Raw genomic sequence first — 26656 nt, 5'->3', positions numbered from 1 at the left:
TATAATGCCCTTTGAGACTATCCAGAGTGAATAGTGGTAAATAATCCCTATTCATGAATTCAGTGGAATAAGGGAAGCCTTGTTTGACATAAGGAAGGAGAAGAGTGTGTTCTGTATCTACCAGTTCTTGAATAAATATCTCTACTTCCTGTTTCAGGCAAATGAACCCAAAGAGTTAAGTTAAGCAGTTCCCAAAGAGTCACATAACAAGATAAGGACTGAGTAACACAATAATTCTCTGGCTACGTATCGTGTATCCTGTGGTGTTGAATCGTGTCACTCATGGCCCAGAGAATAAGATAACCAAAATTTTAACTGAAAGAAATTGAGTTTTTAGTTGATGTTTCTCGTAATACTAAATTGGCAATCCTTTAGTTTCTTTCCATTGATTATGTAAGTTATCCTCAATGAAACAATGGTCCACCCAAGCCCTCTTGTCCTCATTATGTTCCTCGAGTGTCCCTACATCAAATCAATGGAGAATGGCCAGCAAAAAAACAAATTTCACAGCATCTCATTAAATTTGCGTCTTTCATTAAGAAGTACCTAATTTAGTAGACTAGGAAAGTGATAGTTTATTATTGAGTGATTTTTTGCAATTAGGTTATCTTTATAAATAAATTCTTTGTCTGGAGTTAAGTTTTAGGTCCAAATTAATTTATACTAATTTAGTCAGCCATAACTTGTAACTGTACATATGATATAGTGTTCATTGAGTGTCATCAATTATTTTCCAAATAAACACATTTATTTTCTCTTTCTGTCTGAGGTACTATGTTAAACAACAGGGCTAACAGAGGGTTGGAGATGGAGCCCCTGCCCTTGACAGTTACTTCTAGGTCACTCCCAGTATCAGTGCTGAAATTTTATAGTTACTGGTTTTTTCTGTTATGGTAACTGAACTGTGCCGTTTCCAGCTATGAATCACAAACGTTATGAGAGCATCGGAGGCTGCTGTGTAAAAGTGTACAGCCAATACATGTGTAAAAAAGACAAATTAATCCTATTCACAGAGTTTATCATCCCAGAGTCAACAGTGCCATATAATTAACCCTTACTTGCTGACAAAATAGAAAAACAAAAAACAAAAGAAAAAACTCCCACTTTCTTTTTCACACATCCAAGCCAATTAAATTCATCTAGATTAGAATTGAAACAAAATATTTTCCAGAGAAGTTTGCATCTTTGTGTAATCTTAAGGCTCAAGTATGACTCTCTTTGAGATCTGGATGGCAAAATAGAACTAGGGTAATAACAATAAGTATTGGCATAATGTAAGGATTATAAGAATAGGAGTTCAAGGCTGGGCTTACTGGCTCCCATCTGTAATCCTAGCACTTTGGGAGGCTGAGGCAGGCGGACCATGCGGCCAGGAGCTCCAGACCAACCTGGCCAATATGGTGAAACCCAATCTTCTACTAAAAAATACAAAAATTAGCCATGCATGGTGGTGGGCACCTATAGTCCCAGCTACTCAGGAGGCTGAAGTGGAAGAATCACTTGAACCCAGGACGTGGAGGTTGCAGTGAGCTGAGATCATGCCACTGTACTCCAGCCTGGGTGACAGAGTGAGACTCCATCTCAAAAAAAAAAAAAAAAAAAAATTCAAAATCCTGGTTTTGGGTTCTAGCTCTACCACGAACTAACTGTGTCACCTTGGTCAAGTCTCTTTTGTTGTTGAGACTTAGATTTTGTATTATGACTGGTAATGTGAGGATGATCTCTGAAGCCCCTTGCAGAAGTAATAGGCCAAGTATCTACTACATACAAAGTGTCGTGCTGTAAAGGCACCAGGAAGACATCATTCTTGTCTTCTAGGTGCTTAAGGCAGGAAAAGTAAAAAATATTATTAGCATAAATACCAAATAACAAATCACATATAGAAAAGGAATGGTTGGAATAGTTCTGGTGAAATGGTTGCTTCTAGCTCAAGGGATAGGGAAGCCTTCCAAGAGGAGTGGTATTTATGCTGAAGCCTGAAGATTGTATGGTAAGTACGGTAGTCCCCTTTTATGTGTGGTTTTGCTTTCCGTGATTTCAGTTGCCCATGGCCAATTGTGATCTCAAAATATTAAGTGGAAAATTACAGAAATAAGCAATTTGTAAGTTTGAAATTGCATGCCACCCTGAGTAGCTCGATGGAACCCTGAGCTGCCCTACTACAATCCCACTTTGTCCTTCCCAACATGGGATTATGCCTTTGTCTAGCATATCCCTACTTTATACTCTGGCCTCTCAGTTGTTGGATTGACTGTATTGCCATGCTTATGTTCAAGTCACCCTTATTTTACATAATAATGGCCCCATAGAGCAAGAGTAGTGATCTGGCAATTCAGATACGCCAAAGAGAAGCCGTAAAATGTTTCCTTAAAGTGAAAAGGTAGAAGTTGTTGACTTAGTAAGGAAGGAAGAAAAATCATAAGCTGAAGTTTCTAAGATAAACCATAAGAATCAATCTTCTATCTGTGAAATTGTCAAGAAGGAAAAAGAAATTAATGACAGTTTTACTGTCATACTTTTAACTGTGCATGGTAGGTGCTTAGTTAAGATAGAAAAGACACTAAATTTGTGGGTGGAAGAGATGAATCGAAAACATATTCTGTTTGATGGCAATGTGTTACATCAGCTTTACTTAATTAAATTATACTTTATCATAGTTATGTATGTATAGGAAAAAACATAGTATGTATAGGGTTCAGTACTATTTGTGGTTTAAGGCATCTACTGGGGTCTTGGAATGGATCTGTGGGATAAGTGGGGTCTACTGTACCTGAGTAGATTCACAGAGAATGAGAGCAAAACCCCAGGTTGGTATAAGGACATGAGAATAGACAAGATTTAGGAAAGCACATACCTATTTTCAGAGCTTGGTGTACACCAATATGGTTAGAGAGAGGGACTCTTGAGTTTGCATAAAGGAATGTAGAGCTGGAGGTATACGTAGGTGTCAGCTACAATAAAAATGATTTTTGTATACACATGATAGTTGACAAAAGGCTTTGACATAACATTATTTTGTTTGAACACTTTAGAAGGGGACCTGCTATGATCGCTCTTAAGAGAAGCAAAAAATCACCTTTTGATCTCTTTTCCAGCAACCATAAGAAAACAGCCCAATTGCTCTTCTTTCACTCAGGGAGAACAAAGTGTTGTGGCCTCTGTTGCAAAAGGCCTTGGAAAATGGCCAGTTGGGGACCTTTCTGGTGACCCTGAGGCTGAGCTTTTGAAGGGTACCATGTTTTTGAGGTCCAAGGATCAGCGTCACTGGGTTATATTCTGACTGCAGACACCATCTGTCCAAGGATTTATGGCAACTTGCTTGTGTGTTTAGTGTGATCATTACAAATTTTAATACAAAGTATAATAAATTTGCAGGTAATTCATTATTGACCTTTTTATTGACTATGAAATACATTAAAGTTTAAGTATTTGAAATGTATGTAGGAACTTTTCAACTTCTTTCTTGAAAACTCCTCTCCTATAATAATTATTCCTGAATGTTTACCCCCAACTCAAGTCCTCAAATCCACTCCCTCACCTTCAGCCAGTGACCATTTATCTCCTGACCCACAAAGAATATTAATGCATCAAGTAATAGCTCCTTAAACTTCTTGTACCTACGAACTAACTGGCATCTTTGCCTTCCCTCCCGGTCCAATGAAAAATTTATCTGTTATCCACACCGATATTTCATGCTTATGTTGTGAATTCTTTTCTTCCCATCTCTTTGGGGATATTCTATTAGTCATCCCCTCTATCCTCAGTCGCTCCTTCTGTGCTGGCTCCTTTCCCTTACCTACAAACATTGTACGTGCTTCCTATTGGAAATAACAGCAATAGCACAAAACCTCCCTTTGCCACTGGTTCTTCTCTTGGCAGGAAAAGTTTCCTGAAAAAGCTTCTTTATTTGTTACCTTCTATTCCTCACCTCTCATTTATTCCTCAACTTAATATAATCTGGCTTCTGCTGCTGCTATTTAGATCACTCATACTTAGCTCACCAGTGATTTCCAAATTGCTAAATTGATTGTTTCAGTTTTTAATTTAGTTGATCTATCTAGTATTGATTCCATTGGCTACTGATTCCTTCTTGAAACTTTCTTGTTGGTTTCCAGACAACATCCTGTTAATCCCCCACCCCTTTCTGGCCCTGGCTCTCTCTGTTTCTATACTGGATCCTCTTCCTACTTAGAACTTGGTATTTCCTGTCTTGGGCCTACTTAAAAGAAGAAAACAGCTTTATCGAGATATAATTTACATACCATACGGTTCACCCATTTAAAGTGTATAATTAAGTGGTTTTCAGTATATTCACAAGGTTTTGCAACCATCATTACAATTTAATTTTAGAACATTGTCATCATCCCCAAAATAAACCTATACCCATTAGCAATTTTTCCCTATTCCCCTGCTTTCTTCACCCTTTAACTGTTGCCAGCCAGCCAGCCACTAATCTTTCTTTCTTTTTTAATGTGGAATGCTTCAGAAATTTGTGTTTCATCCTTGTGCAGGGGCCATGCTAATCTTCTCTGTATCTTTCTAATTTTAATATAGATGCTGCCTAACCAAGTACTGCTTTCTGTCTTAATAGATTTGCTGGGCTCCATTTTTGCCTATTCAGATTTTACTTGGGGAATCTCACCATACTCACTGTTTTAGTTTACCCTCATGTCATGGTTACTCTGAAATCTATCAAATTTAGACCTCACTCTTGATCTCTAGGTTCAGAGTCACCTACTTTTTCCTCATTTTCCCTGCAGATGTCCCATTGGCATCTCAAACTGAACATGTTTAGAACTGAACTCATCAGTCCTTTACCGTATCTTATGCACCTATTCTGGAGAATGGCAGTATTCTCACATCCAGTCTCCAAACCCCTGTAGTTTTTGAAACTAGGAATATCGAAGATAGAATAGATGGCTCCCTCATTCATCCTGCCCCATCTGTCTTCTCTTATTTATTTATTTATTTATTTATTTATTTATTATTTTAAAAATATTTTTCTTTTTCCAGGGAGTTTTGCTCTTACTGCCAGGCTGGAGTGCAGTGGCATGATCTCACCTCACTGCAACCTCCAGCTCCCAGGTTCAAGCAGTTCTCCTGCCTCAGCCTCCCAAGTCGCTGGGATTACAGGCATGTGCCACCACGCCCAGGTGATTTTGTATTTTTAGTAGAGATGGGGTTTCTCCGTGTTGGTCAGGTTGGTCTCAAACTCCTGACCTCAGGTGATCTGCCTGCCTTGGCCTCCCAAAGTGCTGGGATTATAGGCATGAGCCACCATGCCTGGCCTGTCTTCTCTTTTAAATATCTCTGGACTCTGCCTTAGTATTCTCATTGCTGTTTCTTTGGTTCAAGCCCTATGATAAGGCTCTGAACAGGTCTCTCTGCATCCCCTTCCCCAACCCATCCACACCAATTTAATAAAGATAATTCAAAAATACAAATTAGTTATTGAAACTTCTATCAGTTATGGAGACATTCAGATTTAAGTAATAGAAAACCCAACTGAAAATGGGTTATTAATAAACAGGGATTTCTAGTCTCTCATAACCAGAAAGCTAGAGATGGCCACAGGCTTTGCTTGAGTGGTTCTTCCATGTCATTTTTGGTATATTTGGGATAATCTGGTCATTGTCTCATGGTTGCAGGACGGTTGGTACCGTTACAGATACGGTGTCTAAACTCAAGGATGGGAGGAGGCGAAGGGGCAGAGCCAGCCATGGATATTTATCAGAAAATCTGAATATTTACCAGAAGACTCTTCAGTTAGTTTTCTACTTACCCTTCACCGGCCAGAACTGTCGCAGGCCATCTCTCACAGTAAAGGAGGCTTGGGATGTGAGGTTTTATCTTTCCTAGTGTCTGTAGTGGAGGTAGGCAAGGGAGAGTTGGGTAAGCCATATTTCTCTCCTACTTAAAGTCCTTGAGTAGCTTCCCACTTCTTTCAAGATCACAAAGTTCATTCTTAATATAACATCAAAGCGTTTCTTGTACTTATGTCCTGTGATAGGTCTAGTCTACCATTGTCCACACTTATAATTCTTCCCTTGGACCATGATCTTTTAGGATTATTGTTTTTGTCCATGTTATTTCCAACCAAGAAAGCCTCTTTCTATTTCTTTCCTCTCTTTTCCCATACACCTCCAACAAAAACAAAAATGCTCAAGCAAAAAAGGCTACCTCTTTCTTGAAAGTTGAGTTCATAAGTTATCTCCTTAAGGAAACTTTCCTGACTCCCGCCTCATAGTAACAATTTAGTATTTTTTTGTTTTGTTTTGTTATTGTGAGAGTCTTAAAGGCAGTCTAAAACCCCAGCTCTTAGTTTAGAATCGGACACATGGTGAAGCTCAGTAAATGCTGGATGAATGAATGAATATTTGAAGTTTTCTACAAGTCAGTTTAATTCTCAATTCTTATGGATTTGCTAACTTCCCCAAATATCCTTTTTCCCTCTTTTCCTTAAAGGGAAAGAGACAGATGCTTTTCACATATAATTAAATTAATTTAATTTAATTTATTTATTTGAGACAGAGTCTCTATCTGTCACCCAGGCTGGAGTGCAGTGGCACAATCTCAGCTCACTGCAACCTCCGCCTCCTATGTTCAAGTGAGTCTCCTTCCTCAGCCTTCCGAGTAGCTGGGATTATAGGCACTCACCACCATGCCCAGCTAATTTTTATATTTTCAGTAGAGACAGGATTTCACTATGTTGTCCAGGCTGGTCTGGAACTCCTGACCTCAGGTGATCCACCTGCCTCGGCCTTCCAAAGTGCTGGGATTACATGTGTAACACACTGTGCCTAGCCCCATATTTTATTTTAGACATATGGTTTTACCTTAGTTATGCCTTACCCTGTGTTTACTTCATGGACACACAGATTCAGACACTTTAGAAAAATAAAATACCCTGACTTATTTTTTAATTAAAGGGACTTTCATCCTTTGAGAGTTTTAAATTGAAGTTATTTCATGTTTTTATTTCAATTTGTAATCTAAAAATAATTCTGAATTATTTTATAACCATATTACCTTATAACCAGTACTGTCATCCAATTCCAGTTCCTGAATTTGTGTTTTACTTAGAGTCACATTAGTGCCAAGTGTTATTGCTTTAACTGTCATAAGCTTAAAAGGAAAGATCTGAGACAATTTTTATGTGGAATTTATGCCTTCATGCAAGATGAGAGTTAAATGCTGTGCTTTGGTAATCTGTTTAACTAATTTTGAGAAATGTGGTGGTATATTTGAATAAAGAGCATCAGAAATGGCAAATATTGGGCCAGGTATGGCAGCTCATTCCTGTAATCCCAGCACTTTGGGAGGATGAGGAGGGGAAATTGCTTGAGCCCAGGAATTCAAGACCAGCCAATATAGCAAGACCTTGTCTATAAAAAAAAAATTTTTTTTAATTTGGCGGGCATGGTGATGTGCTCCCGTAGTCCTGCCTACCTGGGAGGCAGAGGCGGCTGATTGCTTAAGCCCAGGAGTTCGAGGCTACAGTGAGCCATGATCATGCCACTGTACTCTAGCCTGGGCAACAGAGCAAGACCCTGTCTCTTTAAAAAAAAAAAAAAGGCAAATATTAAGGTAAATATAGAGCTCAAATTATAACATTGTCTTGTAGGATGTATAAAATATATAGATGTTTGACACCTTTAGTGTAAAGAATGGCAGGGGAGTAATGGAATTCCTATACATTTGCAAGGTTTCTACATTTTATATGAAGTGGCATATTAACTTAGGTAGAATGAAAAGTTAAGGATGCATATTTGAATTCTCAGAGCAACTAATTTAAAAAAGCAAACCCAAGAGATGAATTCAACTAGAACTTCTAAAAAATATCCAGTGACCTGAAGAAGGCAAGAAAGAGGAAATACAGGGGAAAAAAAAAACAGAAGAGATAGACTGAAAATAAATAATAAAAGTATAGGCCTACATCCAACAATGTCAATAATTACATTAAATATTAATGGACTAAACACTCCATTTATGAGACAGAGATGACCAGAATTGATAAGTAGCAGGGCCTAACTGTATGCTATTTATAAGAAATTCACTTCGAGTATAAAGACATAGACTGAAAGTGAATGGATGGAAAAAATATAAATGATGCAAATAATAATCATAAGAAGATTAGCTTGGCTATATTATATTAGGTAAAATAGATATCAAGGCAAACAGTATTAAGAGATAAAGAGGGATGTTTCACAATGAAAGGACCAATCATTCTGGAAGACATCATTATAAATGTGTATCTACCTAATATAAACATAACCTCAAAATGTATGACATAATCATTGCAAGAGTAAAGGCAGAATTAGACAATTCTGTAATCATTGTTCGTAATCAGCAAAGATTATAAGTATACCTCTCTCAGCAATTGATAGAACATCCACACAGAAAATCAGTAAAAATGTAGGTAAAGATCTAAACAACTCTACCAATTATCTTTTTTTTTCTTTTCTAGAGAGGGAGTCTTACTTTGTTGCCCAGGCTGGAGTGCAGTGGCGGGATCTCAGATCACTGCAACCTATGCCTCCCAGGTTCTAGCAATTTTCCTGCTTTAGCCTCTGGAGTAGCCAGGATTATAGGCGCATGCCACCATGCCAGGCTAATTTTTGGTATTTTAGGAGAGATGGGGTTTCGCCATGTTGCCCAGGCTGGTCTTGAACTCCTGAGCTCAGGCAGTCCACCCACCTAAGCCTCCCAAAGTGCTAGGATTACAGGCGTGAGCCACTACACCCAGCCCCAACTATCTTGACCTAACTGATACTTCTAGAAACACCACACTCATTGGCCAGGTGTGGTGGCTTAGGCCTATAATCCTAACACTTTGGGAGGCTGAGGTGGTAGGATCACTTGAGCTCAGGAGTTTGAGAACAGCCTAGGCAACATGGCAAAACCCTGTCTCTACCAAAAAAAAAAAAAAAAAAAAAATACAAAAATTAGCCAAGCTTGGTTACATACACCTGCAGTCCTAACTACTTGGGAGACTGAGGTGAGATGGTTGATTAAGTCTGGGTGGCTGAAGTTATGGTGAACCATGATAGCACCACTGCACTCCAGCCTGGGCGACAGAGCAAGACCAGCCCGGGTAACATGAATGAATTTAATTATTCATTCTCAAAATGAATAAATAAATATTTGTAAAGAAACACCACATTCACACAACTAATTCACAAAGACAGACTATATTCTGGGTCACAGTACAAGTCACAATCAATTTAAAGGACTGAAATAATACAGATAATATAAAAATCAGTAATATCTCTTAAGAAAACCTTGAATATTTATAAATTAAATAACATGCTTCTAAATAATTCATGTATCAAAAAAGAAACCATAAAGGAAATTAAAAAAAAATTTTTTTTATTTCACCTAGATTGTTTCTCAGGAGGAAATTTTTTTTTTTTTTTTTTTTTTAAATAAAAGATGGGGGTTCACCATGTTGGTCAGGCTGGTCTTGAACTCCTGACCTCTGGTGATCTGCCAGCCTCGGCCTCCCAGAGTGCTGGGATTACAGGCGTGAGCCACCGCACCCAGCCTCTCAGGAGGAAATTTAAAAATATTTTTAACTGAATGATAATGAAAATGCAGTATCTCAAAATTATGAGGTACAGCCAAAGCAGTGCTCAGAGGAAAACATATAGCTTTAACTGCTTATCTTAGAAAAGAAGGAAAGTGTAGGCCGGGCGCGGTGGCTCACGCCTATAATCCTAGCACTTTGGGAGGCTGAGGCGGGTGGATCACGAGGTCAAGAGATGGAGACCATCCTGGTCAACGAGGTGAAACCCCGTCTCTACTAAAAATAGAAAAAATTAGCTGTGCATGGTGGCGCATGCCTGTAATCCCAGCTACTCAGGAGGCTGAGGCAGGAGAATTGCTTGAACCCAGAAGGCGGAGGTTGCAGTGAGCCGAGATCGTGCCATTGCACTCTAGTCTGGGTAACAACAGCGAAACTCCGTCTCAAAAAAAAAAAAAAAAAAAGAAGGAAAGTGTAAAATCAATCAACAAAGCTTAACCTTCAGAAGCTAGGGGGAAAAAAAGCAAAGTAAGCACAAAATAAGCAGAAAGAAGGAAATAATAAAGGTAAGAGCAGACATGGATATAATTGAGAAAAGAAAACCAAATTAGACTCTTGAGTAGATCTACAAAGTTTATAAACTTCTAGATTGATCAAATCACTGGTATGACAAATGAAAGAGGGTATAACAATGGAACCCACAGTCATTAGATGGGTAAGAAAACTGGGTGCAGTGGTGCATGCCTCTGATCTCATCATTTTGGGAGGTTGAGGTAGGAGGATCACTTGAGCCCAGGAGGTGAAGACCAGTCTTGGCAACACAATGAGATCCCAACTCTCCAAAACGATAAAAAATTAGCTGGGCATGGTGGCTTCCGCCTGCAGTCCCAGCTACTCCAGAGGCTGAGGTGGGGAGGATCTTGAGTCCAGCAGTTCAAGGCTACAAAGAGCTGTGATTATGCCACTGCATGCCACCCTGGATGATAGCAAGACCCTGTCTCAAAGTAAATGAAATGAAAAAAAAAAAAGGATAAGAGAATATACTCTACAACTTTATGCCCACAGAAGGGACAAATTAGATGAAATGGATTTTTTTTTAAATATAACATTAAAATTGATAAAAAATATCAAACTAAGATGGCTTATTTTTATGAAAATAGTTCTTTTCTAGCCGGGTGCAGTGGCTCACGCCTATAATCCCAGCACTTTGGGAGGCCGAGGCAGGAAGATCTTGAGGTCAAGAGATCGAGACCATCCTGGTCAACATGGTGAAACCCCATCTCCAGTAAAAATACAAAAAATTAGCTGGGCATGGTGGTGCGTGCCTGTAATCCCAGCTACTCAGGAGGCTGAGGCAGGAGAATTGCCTGAACCCAGGAGGCGAGGTTGCGGTGAGCGGAGATCGCGCCATTGCACTCCAGCCTGGGTAGCAAGAGCAAAACTCCCTCTCAAAAAAAAAAAAGTTCTTTTCTTTGTGGACTCCTAACAGTCTTGTGGACTCCAGAGGTTTATGGACCACATTTTGAGAATTGCTGCTTTAGATGGGTACAGTTGATTGTATGTACTTTATATCACAGTGAAGTTGGTTAAGAAATATATACATAAGGCCGGGCGCGGTGGCTCACGCCTATAATCCCAGCACTTTGGGAGGCCGAGGCGGGTGGATCACGAGGTCAAGAGATCGAGACCATCCTGGTCAACAAGGTGAAACCCCGTCTCTACTAAAAATAGAAAAAATTAGCTGGGCATGGTGGTGCACACCTGTAGTCCCAGCTACTCGGGAGGCTGAGGCAGGAGAATTGCTTGAACCCAGAAGGCGTAGGTTGTGGTGAGCGGAGATCGTGCCATTGCACTCCATTCTGGGTAACAACAGCGAAACTCTATCTCAAAACAAAACAAAACAAATACATATTTATATATATACATATATTTTTATGCATATAATATATATGTGTGTATATATATATATGGGGGCACTGTGGAATTTTTTTTACTTTAAGAAATTTCTATCATTTTCAGTGTATAAAACACTGCTTGACAGTATATTGAAGACTGGCATTTTTGATAGTATGAGTAAAACATTTTTTATTCCATTTCTGCTACACTTACTTAGATAATTTTTTTTTTTGAGACAGAGTCTTACTCTGTTGCCCAGGCTGGAGTGTAGTGACGTGATCTCGGTTTACTGCAACTTCAACCTCCTGGGTTCAAAGTGATTCTCCTGCCTCAGCCTCCCAAGTAGCTGGGATTATAGACATCGCCACCACACTCGGCTAATCTTTTGTATTTTTAGTAGAGATGGGGTTTCACCATGTTGGCCAGGCTGGTCTTGAACTCCTGGCCTCAAGTGATCCACCTGTATAGGCCTCCAAAAAGCGCTGGGATTACAGGCATGAGCCACTGCACCCAGCCACTTATTTATATAATTTTTATTGTGAGAGTGATCTATACACATCTATAAAAGTAAGATAAATATTTAAAAAATGCAAACAAAATGCAAAAATAGTGAAAATGGTTTGACCAACTTATAAGGACAGCAGAAAATTTATAAGGAAAGCCTAGATATAAGGGGAACTTTCTAATCTTTATGTATGTAATTTTTCTTATCTATTTATATTTATATTTATCTACAGCTTTTTATCTACCCACCCATCTGTTCATTCACTCATCCATTCATTCATGCAACCATCCTTCCTTCTTGTGCATATTGCATCATGCCTTAGAACTACAGTCATACTAAGATCTTGAATTCTGACATGTCCTTCTCTGATCACACCCCCTTCTGTCTCTGCACCTTTTTGTGAGCTCTTAATGTGTTCCCTTCTTACCTTTGTCAGGACCAAAATCTTCTCTATGGGTCAGCCTGTCATTACCTTCTTATTTAATGTCACTTGCCAGTCTGCTCACTATAGACCCTTGGACCACCAGTTTTGAGAAACAGTTATTCTCACTTCACTCATGCAATTAATTAGTCCTTTTGCCAAACAGTGACTTTGCCAACTCCCAGACTTGGGTGAACCACATGGACTGCTTTTCTATTCTTGTGCCTGGGAGGCATATCCTCATTAGACAACTTCACAAAACACAGCCATTTGATTCCTTGTGCTGTCTAGCAGTCATCACTGCCCTTTTGTAGTGTATCATTTAGCTGCTTCCTAGTAACAAACTATTTAAAGCTTAGTAACTTAGATATTAATAATTTAGCTCACAAATCTGTGGGTTGGCGATTTGAGCTATGCCCAGTTGGGCACTTGGTCTGGTCTGAGTCAGGCCCGGCTCAGACAGCTGGAAGTCACTCATGTGTCTTTGATGAGGTCTGGCTGACTCATGGTTTTCCTCTACATGGTCTCTCCTCTTCCAGTAAGCCAACCTGGGTTGCTTCATATGTGGTTAAATTTGGATTCCAAAAGCAGCAAGAGTGGAAGTCCATGAGACCTCTTGAAGTCTGGTCTCTGGGCTACTATAGTGCCTCTACTAACATACTGTTTTGGCTAAAGCAAGTCATAGCAGGTAGAGAAGCTGAGTGCTGATGGGAGGAGTTGCCTAGTATTGTGGCCACTTTTGCAATCTACCATAGGTAATCTTTTGATTTATTTTTGGTTTGCTGCTGTCTGCTATCCCTAAAGTATTCATGGTAAGCTTCTTCTATTCTTTTCTCTGGACAGTCTTTTCTAATTTCTTGGCTTTAATATGTGTGGAAATTACTTCTATCAGACATTTTTAGCCTTAGTTTTTCTTTCTTTCTTTCTTTTTTTTGTTCGTACAAACTGTAAGAAATGGCATTAATAGGCCTTAGTTTTTCAAAAATTTCAGACTGGGTGTTGTGGCTTGTACTTGTAATCCCAGGGCTTTGGGAGGCCGACACAGGCAGGTTGCTTGAGGACAGGAGTTCAAGACCAGGCTGGGCAACATAATGAAACAAAAAATAAAAAAATTAGCTGGACATGGTGGCATGTCCCTATTGTCCCAGTTACTTGGGAGGCTGAGATAAGGAGGATCACTTGAGCCCAGGAATTTGAGGCTGCAGTGAGCTATGATCATGCCACTGCATTCGCATAGGCAACAGAGCAAGAACCTGTCTCAAAAAAAGAGAAAAAAATTGAGGTGTTTAATTTCTAGTTTTAGAATATTTTTCATCTTCCCCCAAAGATTTCTCATGCCTGTTTGCAGTCGATCTCTGTTTCAATCCCTAACCCTATGCTGCTTTCAGTATCTGTAGATAGGGCCTTTCCTGGACATTGCATATAAGCAGAATCACATAATATGTAGTCTTTCCCATCTGGCTTCTTTCATGTAGCTGAATGTTTTTGAGGTTTATCTGTGTTGTACTATGTATCAGCAGTTTGTTCATTTGTATTGCTTAATAGTATTTCATTCTGTGAATATACCGGGCGTGGTGTTAAAGGCATGTACCACCATGCCTAGCTAATTTTTTGTATTTTTAGTAGAGACAGAGTTTCTCTGTCTCTGTGTTAGCCAGGATGGTTTCTATCTCCTGACTTCATGATCCACCTCCCAAAGTGCTGGGATTACAGGTATGAGCCACCGTGCCCGGTCAACTTCTTTCCTTTTTATATGCCTATTCAGATTTTTTTTTCTTCATGAGTCACTTTGGTAATTTGTGCCTTTCTACAAATGGTTCATTTCATCTAAGTTTTCTAGTTTGCTGGTGTAAAGTTGTTTATGGTATTCTCTTTTGCTCCTTTTAATTTCTGTAGGGTTGATATTACTTTCAGATTGCCTTTTTGTTTGTCTAGCCAAAAAGTTGGGGTTTTTGTTACCCTGCCCTGTTGCACGCTTCTATGACTGCGCTTGCATCCCACAGGAAGATAAAAACCAAACATAAAGGGATAGGAGTTTGCCCTGGCTGTGGGATTGTTTAGGGGCTGTGAGAAAAGGAAAAAAATGAGTGATTTCTGCATTTTCTCTGAGTCTTTTTTTTTTTTTTTTTTTTGAGACGGAGTTTCACTCTTGTTACCCAGGCTGGAGTGCAATGGCGCGATCTCGGCTCACCGCAACCTCCGCCTCCTGGGTTCAGGCAATTCTCCTGCCTCAGCCTCCTGAGTAGCTGGGATTACAGGCTCGCGCCACCATGCCCAGCTAATTTTTTGCATTTTTAGTAGAGACAGGGTTTCACCAAATTGACCAGGATGGTCTCGATCTTTTGACCTCATGATCCACCCGCCTCGGCCTCCCAAAGTGCTGGGATTACAGGCTTGAGCCACCGCACCCGGCCTTCTCTGAGTCTTAAGAATTCCCCTTCTCACCTCTCTAGCCAGAATTACGGCACTTTTTCTGGAGTTCTATCTGCATCTCAGTAGCCATTTCTCGGTTTCAGGCTGCATTGCTGCGTTGCATTCAGTCTGGGGAATGCTGGAGGTCAAAAACGGCAGACTCACCCCTGGTTTTGATATACTTTGAATTCTGGCCTTTTTACTTCAGTTGGCCTGCTGCTGTTTACGTTTCTGAATCCTCAAGTAGCTGCTCAATGCATCCTGTTCAGTTTTACAGCTCCGTTCAATGACAGACCTGCTTATTCTACTTTATTGTAATTGGAACCATGAACTGACTTTAATTAGTCTGTCCTTTAACCACTTCAAGCCTGTTGCTTTTCTCTTTTTATTTATTTACCATTTAGAAAATCTTGTGGGATTTTGACAGTAAAATGGTAAATAAATAAATGGTAAATAAATAAAAAGAGATGGTAGAGATGTGTATTGCTATATATAACACATGAAATACCAAAGACTCCATTTATTTTACCATCATACAAATTTTCTAGGAATCAAACATCAATAGATTTTTCATTTGGAAAAGTTTCTCTTTTCTTTTTTCGTCCAGTCTCATTATTCTTTATATCTGCATTTCCCTCCAACTTCTGAACATAAAATAGATTAAGATTAAAGAACTACTTGCAGATTTTAAAGAAAACAATATGTATCTCTTCATGTTTACTGATGAGTTTACAATGAGCAGAAATTTCACATTAAGCAGTAATTAAGCAGAAGCAATAGACCATTAACAAGTTTTAAATAACTAAGTGACCTTCTTTGAAGAATCATTAAAAGAACGTTAAATAGGTATATTCCTGCTACTGCCCACTCTGCAGTGAGCTAAACACAGCAGGCAGCAGGCAGTTGCGAGAATTTCAGACTGATATAGAGTGTGACTGCCTCTTGTTTTAAAAATGGTTGTGGGGGCATCCCAAAGTGAATCCCAAATACATTCTTAACTGTTTAGACTGTCTTGAAATATTTGGATTACCTAGCTGTATGTCTGAATCATCAGCTCTTCTGGGTGGGAGATAAAATTGGGAAATTTTGGCTGGCTACTGCTATATTACAATTTCTCTAGAAACCTCAGTAAATAATGGACTCAAGCATGCCTTGAGCTGTTCTCTGAGAAACTATGGCAACGGGCCTTTTAATTAAAGCTGAAGTAGAGTGTGTAGCTTAGGAAAACAGAGATACTGCCAATTGATAGGGTGACAATATGGGAATCATCCATGAAGCTAACAAGAATTTCTTTTTTCTATTTAGTTAACCCTTTGTTACCTATGTTGTTCGAAGAAACACTAGGTAACTTTTTTAGTGGATATCAATATTTGGCTTTGGAATATGTTACAATATTTTTTAAGCAATGTATAGCTTCCTAATATTTTTTTAAGAATAATGTTAAAATTATTTTGTGTTTTTTGAATATATGTTAAAGAGACAGTTGGAAATTACTGAAAGGGTCAGCCTAGAGGCATCCTCAGTGTCAGAGGTGGGCCAATCTGGGACAGTCCACAAAAACAATGATCTCTCTATTTTGATGATGGAGACATTAGTGTGCATTCGTTCTCTCTTTCCATGTCATTCTCTCTCTCTCTCTCTCTCTCTCTCCGTGTGTGTGTATATATGTGTGAGTGTGTGTGTGTGTGTGTATGTGTGTATGTATATAGAAAAGTGTACTAGTGGGCTGATGATTGACAAATTGGTAAACTGTCTCCCTCTTGAGCTGATGCATTCACAGGCAGTGTGCTAGAATTTACAAGCCTAGACTATAACAAAAAGTTACTTACTATTGCTAGCTTTCAAAATTAAAAAAAAAAAACTAAGTGGAAAAGCAAGAGTTGTCATTTTTCCAGGGTCAAAGTATGTGTTATGCTAACAACCCCCAGTGATGGGCAGATTCTATCATCCCATTGGTGGGGGCTGAGGAGGGGGAGAATTTGAGTTTATGTCTGTTTTTTTAACATCCCATCTGGTTACTGTTCTCCTTCAGTCTTAAAAAGTGTCCCTGTTTGGAGGATATATTGCAGTCACCTGGTGAAGGCAATAGCTGGAAAGATGAGTAGCATCTAATTAAATAAAATGTTCTACTAGGGAGGCTGAGGCAGGAAGATTTTTAGGAGCCAGGAGTTTGTGACCAGCCTGAGCCACATAGTGAGACCCCCATATCTACAAAATAAAATAAAATGTAACTGTGACAAATGTAAAAGCCCCTAAGCCAGAGACAGCATAGGATCTGGCTCTTACAAAAGCCTGTTATCCGGTTTCCTTGGCTCTGGGTTTCAGTTCACTTTTTATTATACTGTTGGCAGAGTAAGCTATCTAAAATCAGATCTCATCTTCCACTCCTTTTGCTTAATGGCCTTTCCTTGCTTAATGGCTTCCTGTTGCTTACAGGATAAGCACACCCTTTCTTGGTATCAGCTTCCACATACCTCTAATGTTTACTCTAAACTCAAAGGAGACCCAGCTGTTTGGTCCCCTGACCCATTCTGTTTTCATGCCATTGCTCATGCTGGAATCCCTCTATTCTACTTTTGTTGTTGTTGCGGCAAACTCCCATTTCTACTTAAAAATGAGGATTAAACATCATTTTCTTCCTTTATCGCATATTCCTCCCTTAGTCTTCCTGGACATTCTCCCCTCTTGTTATGGAACTGAACTGGGGCCTGCTCACATTGTGCGGTAAGGCACACTGAAGTTTGCAGTGGAAGAAAGGAGGGCATTTATTGAATATTTAAGAAAGGGTGCCAAGCAAGGAGAATAGGGCAGCTTATGCTTAGGGACCCAACCTCCTCAAGTCCAGTTCTTAAAAGGCATGGTGAAATTTTAGGAAAGCGGAAGTTACAGACAAAATCATAAATCAATATGTGGAGGTTACACATTGGTTTGGCCTAAAAAGGGTGGGATATCTTGAATTGGGGGCAGGTCATAGGTTGGTTCAAAGATTTTCTGATTTGCAATTGGTTAAGGAAATTTGTTTAAGATTTGGGCCAGCAGAAAAGATTGTTAGCTCTAGTTTGTGGTGTGACTTCTTCCACACCCATCAGGAAGAAATTTAGAGCAAAGAGAAGTGGTCAGAGATCAGTCCTCAGTTTCCCCTTATCTGAGTGAGACGTTGATCACCACCTGTGGAGGTCTGTCCTGCAGACCCTGACTTAATGACTGGATGAATGAATGCACTCACACACACTAGAATACAGTGAATCTGAGTGGGCTAGGGATGATCGTCAGCTACTTTCAGAGGGCGATTGCAGCTAACTGACCACCACTTGCTGCTGCTCCTCACATTTATGCAGTATAGATTTAATAACAGAGGTTCTAAGTCAACATGCTTGTGGATAATTAACATGGTTAAAAGTGTAGTTTTACGAATGATAAAAGGTCTTGGTCCAGGGTCCCAAAATAAACACCATTAATTCCCCTTTGATCTCTCCGTGAGAGGACCATCCAGCACAAAGTTTACGTGAGTAACAAATTAGAATGGGACAAAGGAATGAGGGGTAAACAGACTTAACTGGGGAAGCTTTATTATCCTAATCTCACCTTATGACTTAAAATTCTAACATAATGAACTGGCTGCCTTCAGCTAGTTCCATTAAAACCTTTCAACCTTCCAAAAGGTTTGAGACTATAATCTTCTAACTTTCCCTACTACTTCTGTGATATTTTGCCAGCCACGAGTGAATCTCAACATCTGAGCTCTACATGCTGTTTGGTGAGGGTCGAGGTTTCTGAAAAATAACTCAGGAACATATGTTAAGATTCAGGGAGAGCTAGGTGCCTGGAAATTCCCTTGAAGGAACTAAAGATTTTCCGTTATTTCTATGCTTGGGATCCACAGACCCCTAAGAAATGTCCCTGCTCCATCTCACTCTGGGACTGGATGAGGGCACCAGATGTGGGGACTTACACACCAAGGCAGGTAGTATGTCATTTTTGTCTTGTTTGGCATCTGGCATGGAATAGGCACTTACTATTTGTTGAATATTTGACATTGGCTAAATATTTGATGTGTATAGGAATGGAATTCAAGTGAGTAAACTAATTAGAGTCACCAGGCATATCTGAGAAAACACAAAGTAGTTGAACTTTAATTCTGCTTTTTTCCTTCCTCCTTCTCTCCCACCCTTTTCTTGCCTCCCAGCTGCCCGTTCCTCCCATGCCTGTTCTGTGGCTTCCCAGAAGACCTTGGTCAAAGTATTACTTAGGTTTGCCCTTCCCTTAAATGCCCCTGTATTGTCCATTTTCATGCTACTGATAAAGACAAACTTGAGACTGGGTTTAGAAGAGTTTTTCTGGAATAAAAAGAGGTTTAATTGGACTTAAAGTTCACATGGCTAGAGAGGCCTCAGAATCATGGCAGGAGGAGAAAGGTACTTACATGGTGGTGGCAAGAGAAAATGAGAGAGAAGCAAAAGGGGAAACCCCTGATAAGACCATCAGATCTCATGAAACTTATTTACTACCATGAGAATAATCTGAGGGAAACCATCCCCATGATTCAAATTATCTCCCACTGGGTCCCTCCCACAACATGTAGGATTTATGAGAGTATAATTCAAGATGAGATTTGGGGACACAGAGCCAAACCATATCATTCCACCCCTGGCCCCTCCAAATCTCATGTCCTCACATTTCAAAACCATGCATTTCCAACAGTTCCCCAAAGCCTTAACTCATTTCAGCATGAACCCAAAAGTCTACAGTCCAAAGTCTCATCTGAGACAAGGCAAGTTTCTTCTGTCTATGAGCCTGTAAAATCAAAAACAAGCTAGTTACTTCTTAGATACAATGGGGGTACAGGTATTGTGTAAATACAGTACTTCCAAATGGGAGGAATTGGCCAAAACAAAGTTGTTACAAGGGCCCAGGCAAGTCCGAAATCCAGCAGGGCAGTCAAATTTTAAAGCTCCAAAATGATCTCCTTTGACTCAATTTCAGGTCATGCTGATGCACAGGGTGGGTTCCAATGGTCTTGGGCAGCTCCACCCCTGTGGCTTTGAAGGGCATAGTCTCCTTCCCAGCTGCTTTCACAGGCTGGCTTGTGTCTGTGGCTTTTCCAGGCAAACAGTGTAGGCAGTCAGTATCTACCATTATGGGGTCTGGAGGTCGGTGGCCCTCTTCTCACAGCTTCACTAGTTGGTGCTCCAGTAGGGACTCTTTGTGGGGGCTCCAACCCCACATTTCCCCTCTTCACTGCCCTAGCAGAGGTTCTCCATGAGTACCCTGCCCCTGCGGCAAACTTCTGCCTGGCATCAAGGCATTTCCATGTATCTTCTGAAATCTAGGCAGAGGTTTCCCAACCCCAATTCTCGACTTCTGTGCACTTGCAGGCTCAATACCATGTGGAAGCTGCCAAGGCTTGGAGCTTGCACCCTCTGAAGACACAACCTGAGCTCTATGTTGGCCCCTTTCAGCTGGAGCACCTGGGATGTTAGGGCACCAAGTCCCTAGGCTGCATACAGCATGTGAAACCATTTTCTCCTAGGGCCTGTGATGGGTGGGGCTGCCGTGAAGACCTCTGACATAGCCTGGAGACGTTTTTTCCATTGTCTTGGTGATTAACAAAAATTTTTTCAGCTGGCTTGAATTTCCCTCAGAAAATGGGTTTTTCTATACTATCACATTGTCAGGCTGCAAATTTTCTGAACTTTTATGCTCTGCCTCCCTTATAAAACTGAATGTCTTTAACAGCACCCAGATTACCTCTTGAATGCCTTGCTGCTTAGAAATTTCTTGGTCCAGATACCCTAAATCAACTCCCTCAGGTTCAAAGTTTCACCAACCTCTAGGGCAGGGGAAAAATGCTGCCAGTCTCTTTGCTAAAACATAACAAGAGTCACCTTTGCTCCGGTTCCCAACAAGTGTCTCATCTCCATCTGAGACCACCTCAGCCTGGACCTTATTGTCCATATCAGTATCAAGCTTTTGGTCAAAGCTATTCAGCAAGTGTCTAGGAAGTTTTAAACTTTCTCACATTTTCCTGTCTTCTCCTGAGCCCTCCAAACTGTTCCAACCTCTGCTTGTTACCCAGTTCCAAAGTCGCTTCCACATTTTCAGGTATCTTTTCAGCAATGCCCCACTGTACTGGTACCAATTTACTGTATTAGTCCATTTTCATACTGCTGATAAAGACATACCCAAGACAGGGAAGAAAAAGAGGTTTAACTGGACTTACAATTCCACATGGCTGAGGAGGCCTCAGAATCATGGTGGGAGGCGAAAGACACTTCTTACATGGTGGCAGCAAGAGAAAAATGAGGAAGATGCAAAAGCAGAAATCCCTGATAAAACCATCAGATCTAGTGAGACTTATTCACTCCCAGAGAATGGTCTGGGAGAAACCACCCCCATGATTCAAATTATCTCTCACTGGGTCTCTTTCACAACACCTGGGAATTAGGGGAGTACAATTCAAGATGAGATTTGGGTGGGAACACAGAGCCAAACCATATCAGCCCCTGAGCTTCCAAAATATCCTTTACCTTTCTTTCCCAAACTTCTACCCTCAACTCCAATCAAAATACCATTTCTATACTGAGAAAAGCAGTTAGATATAATTAGGGGATTATCACTTCAACCTAATTTATGCCAGGCTATATAAATGAAAGTGAGGCAGCGTGAAGTGTTTGTATTTTAAATTCCACAATATAAGTGAGTGATTTGGTGTTCAAATTTCTGACTGTGTGTATAACTTCTCTTTCACATAGTATATTAATGCCATTCTAAACATGTTTTCATGCAAGGGTTTTAGATTATGTCATGCATTCATGACAAAGGAATATTCTGCAAGCTGACTGCCTGGAACTGGTTTCAGCAACATTGCTGTCTTTGTTCAGCAGCATTTGTGCAATTATTTTAGTATTTTATTGCTTTTTCATATCTTTCTTATACAAATGAATGAACACTAGAAAAATTACTGCTAATGCTGGTATGGGAAATTAGGTCTCATACAGCTATTCACTTCACATAAAGATATTAAAAATCAGATAAGCCAGAAAGAGGAAATTTCCTAGCTTCAAGTGGATACTTTCTGAGTTTAAGCTCATCTAGAATCTGTTTCATTGGTAGGAAAACAAGGAAAAGCAAGGAACTGTATGGAATTCTGGAACTCTGTTATTGAATATTATACATAAAAAGGAAGACAAAACTAAAGATTTCTAATCTTATATTTTAGTTTCTGGGCCCTGACATCCAGTTTCTCATGAGATTCCTGTACATTTCATCGTGTGTGTGTGTGTGTGTGTGTTTTGCTTGTTTGTTGTTATTTTTGAGATGGAGTCTCACTCTGTTGCCCAGGCTGGAGTGCAGCGGCTTGATCTCAGCTTGATGCAACCTCCACCTCCCAGGTTCAAGCGGTTCTCCTGCCTCAGCCTCCCGAGTAGCTGGGACAACAGGCATCCGCCACCATGCCTGGCTAATTTTTGTATTTTTAGTAGAGGCAGGGTTTCACTGTATTAGCCAGGATAGTCTCGATCTCATGATCCACCTGCCTCAGTCTCCTAAAGTGCTGGGATTATAGATGTGAGCCACCTCGCCCGGCCTTTTTTGTGTGTTTTTAAGAAGACAGTTTATGCATAAGACAGGCTGCTGGTAAAAAGTGAGGAAAAATGCCTGAGTTTCCTTCAGGCTGTCCCTTCTTCGATGTTATTAATTCTTGCCTTAGATCTTTTCAACAGCTTGAATCTAGGTACTATCTTTGCTGCAACTATTTTAAAATAGTAGATCTCAGTTAGGGCCCTAAAAAAACAAAATATGGCATAGGCCTATGGACTAGGCACTGAGATCTGTAAGATAAGGCCAGAGGCCTGCAAACCATCATCACCTGCCTTACCTGTTGGTGTCCTTACCCATACACAACTACCAGATCCTGGAGGCCAGCTCACTTTGGGCCCTTAGTTCTGAAGGGCATGGTTGTATTAATCCAACTGAGAGGAGCTTCTGTCAGAAACTTAAACGGAATACAATCAAGTTGAATAAGACTTGTCTCTACCTTTGAGGAGTTCTCTTTTCAATTCCTTTATCTTACAGTGATGGGTGATCAGATAAGAACTGAGTCATTCATTGAATTTAGTGTTGATGCTTCTCTTCTCTTGATGCTTCTTTTCTTCTCTTCTTCTCTTGATACTTCTTTTTTTCTCTTCTTTGGCTATACCTGCATTTATCCGAGAGTTTTCTATGCGTTTTATATAGAATTAAAGGTAAATTGGGTTTATTAACATTTTATGTATGTTTTGTGTAGAATGAAAGGGTAAATTGGGAGATTAAAAATTTAGTGTGGCAGCCTTTGCTGTTATTGTTTTTATTTGTTTGATTTTTGAAAAGATAAAACATTTACATGATTCAAAAATCAAAGCATATAAAAGTATTAAAGTATATCAGTGAGAATTCTTTATTTTATTCTTGTTTTTCATTTTTGGAACAAGAAATCTCCTAAGTAATGACTATTCTTAGTTTCTCGTAAATTTTTTCATTATTTATTTTTTCATACACAAGGAAATAAAAATATATTTTATTTTCCCCTTTTTATACGGTTAGTAGTATATTGTGTACATTGTTTCGCATCTTGTTTTATTCACTTCATGTATCTTGAAGAACTTTCCATATAGAATGTTCTACTTCATTTTATAGGTACATAGTATTCCATTGGATGCATGAACATAATCAAGCTAACCACCCACCTATTAATGTATTTGGGATTTTTCTAATTTTTTATTATTACTATCAATGCTGAAATGTAAAACCTTAGCCTTTTACATGTGTGCAAATGTTATCTGTGGGATGAATTCCCAGAAGGAGAATTATGAAATCAAATGTTTACATATTTCAATTTTGGTAAATATTGTCACATGACCATTTATAATGGTTTATTCTAATTATTGAGGCTTTGTAATATGTTCTAGTCCTCCCTTATTGGTATACTCTTTTAGCTGTGTTCTTTTTATTCCCATGTGGATATTCAAATTGGGTCGTCTAATTTCCAAGGAAAAAAAGTCAGTATTTTTATTGAACATGGTAAATGTGAAAAAGGATAAATAGAATATTTATTTTATTTTTTATTTATTTTCTTTATTTTGGGAAAGGCAGCCAGTAAAAAATGGAATATTTATGATTTTGAGTTTTCATATCAGTAGGTATACTTTTCTGTTAGTTTAACTTTTCTTTTTTGGTAAAGTTCTCTCATGTATTTTCTTGCACATTTCTTGTAAAGGTTATATCTAGGATATAAAAGGTTATATCTATTTTATTTGGTTGTGATTAAAACGGGTCTTTTTAAAAATTATGTCTTCTGTTTGTAGTTTCTATATGTGAAGCTATTGGTTTCATTATCTAAAGCTTATAATCTGCTAACTTATGTTACTGTTTGTTGCGGGTTTTATTTTAGTAGAATCTCTTGGGTTTTCCAAGTATACTAACATAACATCTGCAAATAATGATTATCATATATGCTCCTTTCCAACTTTTGCCTTTTATTTATTTCTCTTGTATAATTGTGTTGGCTAGGACATCCAGCAAAATGTTAAATAATAGAAATTAGAGTGAGTACCTTTTTCTTGTTCCTGACTTTATTGGGAATATCTCTGGTGTTTCCTTAATGAACATTAAATGGGCTTTTGGCTTGAGATAAATCTGTGCTGGTCATTTAGTCTTGGTCTTCTGGCTTCACCTCCCGCTTCTATTCTATACTCCCTAGTGTTGGGGCTGGAACTCTGCAGACTACGGTTCCCAGACTCTTTTGACAGCATTCTCTGGTGTGCTCTGTCTGTAGGGGGTGCTAGAGGGAGCCCTTGGAAAGGGGAGGGAGGGAGAAGCACTTCCTGTCTCCCTTGCTCTTCCTATCAGAGGTGCCCCAGTAGGAGTATCTTACCCCTCAGCTCTATGTATGTGTTTTTCTAGATTACCAGAGCCAGCCTCATCACTCCACCTTGTAGGTACAAGCAGCAGCTAGGCAGTGTCCCCACCTCAGTGGTATGAGGCCTAGCTTAGAGGCCCTTTCCTCCTCTGAGCTCCTAAAGAACTAATAGCAGCTGAGCAGTGTCCCCTCACAGGTCTGAGCCTCAGCTTTGTGGGGCCCTTCCTTTGAGCTCCCATGATCTTGTAACCTAATCTCTTCCCTTTCAAAAAAGGAACTAGAGGTGGCAGCTGCTTCCTTGCATTTATTGTCTGTAGGTTCCTCAGTGTCCTAGTTTTGCTGTTCTAGTTCTCTAATACTGGTTGAAACAATTCCCTTTATTAAATCCCCTCTGTTGAAATATCCGATGTTCTTTCTGTTTTCCTGAAAGGACCCAATCCTGAATGACTCATGCAATCCTATTTTATTAAACATTTTTATCAAGATCATTTTGCTCATTTTTTCCTAATGTTTTTCTGTGTCAAAGGGGGTGATTGTATGGTTTTTCTTTTTAGAGTTATGAAATATAATAGGAACTTTTCTAACCTTAGACACTTCTATAATTTCTATAACAAATCTCCCTTCATTATATTGTGTTCTTTTAATCTGCTATGGATTCTACTTGCTGATATTGTAATTAGAATTTTTGTATTAATATTTATACCTGAGATTGGTCTTAATTTTTCTTTTTTGGGGAAATCCATGTCAGGTTTCTCTTTCAATGTTGTATTTGCTTTATAAAACCTTTGGATTTTACATATTTTTGCTCATCTCTGGAACAGTTCAAATAGCATTTGGCATTTAACATTTGCAGGCTTTTGTTGTTGTTTTGTCTTGTTTTTATTTTTTTAAGATTTGGTAGCATTGCTTTATGAGACTCTGGGACTGGTACTAGTTTGGTATCATGTAATGGGAAACCTATTTCATCAAACAAATACAGAAATGACTAAGATAAAATGATGTTCGCGTGTCCTGCATCAGCTGGGCTACTTCGAAAAAGCTTTTGTGGCTACCAGCATTAGTTCAGACCAAACTGTGAAATAGGCAGCATGTCTCTGGTGCCCTTTTTATCCTTTAATTATTGTACATAAGTGTCTAATTAATTCTCCCTCTTTCCTCTCCTATTCTGTTGCCAGTCTCTGCTGAAGTTACCTACTGATACTGTTTTTGGAGGTATAACTCTGCAAATAAATATTTGCATTTTCATAGCAGAATTATGAATATGCTCTTGGCAGAGTCTTGGGTCCTGATACTGTTTTGTGTCCCTTCTGCCTTCTAATTTCTTCAAGTACATGTATTCCTGAGGTGAAGCATAAGCATACCAGCTTGAGGAGAGCATATCCTCCCATTGACATACACAGACTTAATACACGCAACGCTTGGGAACCTTAGGGAGCCTCCAGCCTTCCTCTTAAAAAAAAAAAAGAGGGTCGGCTGGGAGCGGTGGCTCACGCCTATAATCCCAGCACTTTGGGAGGCCGAGGCGGGTGGATCACGAGGTCAAGAGACCGAGACCATCCTGGTCAACATAGTGAAACCCCGTCTTTACTAAAAATACAAAAATTAGCTGGGCATGGTGGTGTGCACCTGTAGTCCCAGCTACTCGGGAGGCTGAGGCAGGAGAATTACTTCAACCCAGAAGGCGGAGGTTGTGGTGAGCCGAGATTGCGCCATTGCCCTCCAGCCTGGGTAACAAGAGTGAAACTCCATCTCAAAAAAACAAAAACAAAAACAAAAAAAGAGGGTCACTAGCTAACTACCTTTAGTGTGAGTAAAAGAAAAGGTGGAATAACACCTTGTTATTGTGAACTTATCTCTAGCTGCCTAGCTCATCATTCATTTTCAGTGCCTTCATGCATCCTCCTCTCTCTGGCCAGCAAGTCTTGCCTTGACTTTGTCCCTGTTGAATCCTCACTGGTTTTAGAAGCGATGGCCTTGGCTTCCCTCACACAGTGGTTCCTCCTT

At 39.6% G+C, this 26656-nt stretch overlaps 1 protein-coding gene and 1 non-coding gene across 26 annotated transcripts in view; one reads left to right on the top strand and one right to left on the bottom strand.

The window, feature by feature from the left end:
* The window catches only part of DST (dystonin), a 505428-nt gene that overhangs the window by 4784 nt on the left and 473988 nt on the right, over window positions 1-26656 (top strand). The window lies entirely within an intron of this gene.
* Window positions 4467-4573, bottom strand: LOC118153263 (U6 spliceosomal RNA). Its single transcript, XR_004742520.1, has one exon. It is a non-coding gene; the product is annotated as a U6 spliceosomal RNA (small nuclear RNA).

Source organism: Callithrix jacchus, chromosome 4 (genome assembly GCF_049354715.1).
Source record: "Callithrix jacchus isolate 240 chromosome 4, calJac240_pri, whole genome shotgun sequence".
In the NCBI taxonomy this organism is placed as follows: Eukaryota; Metazoa; Chordata; class Mammalia; order Primates; family Cebidae; genus Callithrix; species Callithrix jacchus.
This window is presented reverse-complemented; position numbering and strand designations above follow the sequence as displayed.